A 2635-nucleotide genomic window follows, 5' to 3' on the forward strand; every position below is an offset into this window, starting at 1 on the left:
TTTTGAAATGAGAACATCAAGAAAAGGAAAAGATCCATCAACTTCCTACTCATGGTGAACTTTATGGAAGAGCATTGGTTGTTGAGATGCTTGAAAAAGAGATCTAACTCCTTCTGGCCATTAGACCAGATGACACCAGTGTCGTCAACAAATATTTTCCAAAGTTTGGGCAAGATATGCACTGAGGCCAAAGCCTTAGATTCAAAGTCTTCCATAAAACGATTAGCAACAACCAAGGACAGGGGTGAGCCCATGGCAACCCCGTAGTTCTATTCATGGAATTCACCTTTGAAGGTGAAGAAAGTAGATGTGAGACAAATTTCAGCTAAATAAGCGGTATCAGGATTGGTTAGGTGGTTGATGACCTCAATGGCCTCCTTTATAGGAATGAAAGTGTAAAAGGAGACCACATCGAAACTCACAAGAATGTCATCTAAGTCGAACTTTATGCCCTAAAGCTCATTAACAAAAGACAAATAATATTTTATGAATGACTTTGTGAGGCCCACAAGGGGTCTAAGATTCAAGGCCATGTATTTAGTAAGGAGGTAGGTTCGACCTCCTATGGTGTTGAAAATGGGTCTAAGGGGAGCCCCCTCTTTCTGAATCTTTGGAAGCCCATAGATCCTCGGAGTAAAGGAGATACTCTCATTAAGTTTATGGCAAAAAGAACTCACAATGCTACTAGACTTTATAGCTAGAGCTATTGTTTTTCAATGGATTCTTGTTAAGATTTTTATAGCTGCCACTATTACACATATGATCCACCATGTTTTGGCGATAATACTCCTTATAAAGGATGACAACAGTCCCTCCTTTGTCAGCTTTAAGAACGAAAATGTCTTTGTTGTGGCTCAAGGATTTGAGGGCCTGAAATTCAGCGTTACTAATATTGCTTCTAGGGGGCTTGGCCTTCCTGAGGACAACAACAAAGTGCTGCCTAATAGTGTCCTAAATATTATTAGGTAAGCCCTAATCCCAAACTCCATGTCACACATAATGTCTTCCACGAATTTTTTTAGGGGTGAGGGAAAAATTTAATCTTCTCGAGAAGGCTAAAGAGAGAAGGGGAAAGGAAAATTTAGAAATATTAACAACCCTATTATTACGAGAAGGATGGAGAAGCTTCTTCTTCTTCCTCTTCCTCTTATTATTATTATTATTATTATTATTGACGTAATCATCATTATTATTATTATTATTATTATTTCATTGAAATTATAATCATTTAATCTATTCAAACTATCAAATTCCATATTACCATACATAATATTCCAATGATCAAAATTAAAAGAACGCTGAACTGGAATGGTTTGATATTTAACACAATTCAATTGATATTAAATTTTAATGTAAAATAACTAAAATAAAAAGTGAGACAAGATTTATTGTCTTAAAAGTGACCTTAGTGTACTAGAATCCTTGAGAGATTCATTCAAAGTTTGGCAAGTAAACTCTTCACAATAGAAATGCTCCAAAAGTTTTAGTGAAAAAAAAAAATGATTTAAACAACACAAATCAAAATTTGACCCAATTTTTTTTACCCTTTAACTAAACAGAAAAAAAAAAACATGAAAATATCGCTTTAGTCAGTGGAAAAAAAAAAAACCCATTTAAACAACACAAATCAAAATTTGACAATTTTTTAACCCTTTAACTACACACAAAAAAGACACATGAAAATATCGCTTTAGTCCGTGAAAAAACTACTCTCATGACATTGAAATATCGCTTTCGTTAGTTGGAAAACTACTCGGGACGTGGATCCGTCGCTTTCGTTCGTTGACAAATCTAGTTCATAATTAATATCGATACCTCTTCGTTGAGTCGTCGGCCTTCATATACAAATTCCTACCAGCGACCTACCTTCCCACTCATACCCTTCATTCCAGACCGTCTTCAAATTTCAACGAGAAGCTCTTCATTCTCACACTAACATTTTTCTCTTCAGCGTGTGGAAAGTTGAACGAGAACTTCGGAGCCACAGCTCTGAGAACGTGTGGAAATTTTAAGTTATGTTATTTATCTAAAGAACATGGATATTATTTTGTTCATCATCCCATGTTTGTGATGGTGAGAAATACATAGGTCATCTTTATATTTTGTATTAATAGGTTGTTTTAAATCGCTATATCAGTTGTGTGTGCAGTGGTGGAAAGAGCTAATTAGTTATATATTGGGTATTAAATGCGGAAATAGGAGCACTCAAGTTAGCCTGATAACACGGGAGCTGGCAAATATTATTTAATGTTGAAATTACCCGCTCCCGTATTATTTCCTATTTCCGCATTTAATAACCAATATATGACTGGTTAGCTTTTTCGATACAGTAGTTACTAAGGATGTTAACTACATTGGTGTATTGATTTGATATGGTTTATTTTTTTAGAACTTTAGAGTTCGATGCATATATTTTGAGTAATCGTTTGAGATAGACATATATCTTTTTTAGTGTAATTATTTAAGGAGTTTTAGTTGGGTGAAAATATTCTATTTTGGGCGGAAAATAGTCCATTAAAACAATACAAAGGATTAATTCAATTATTTGTAATTTTTGCTACTGGACATTTGGCCCCTTCAACTTATGCTTATTTCATTGCTAATTTGAGTGTTATTAAAATTATAAATTTTGAAT

This window comes from Pinus tabuliformis, chromosome 9 (genome assembly GCF_031772625.1).
Source record: "Pinus tabuliformis cultivar Carrire ecotype Pingquan chromosome 9, CPIR1, whole genome shotgun sequence".
NCBI classification, from domain to species: domain Eukaryota; kingdom Viridiplantae; phylum Streptophyta; class Pinopsida; order Pinales; family Pinaceae; genus Pinus; species Pinus tabuliformis.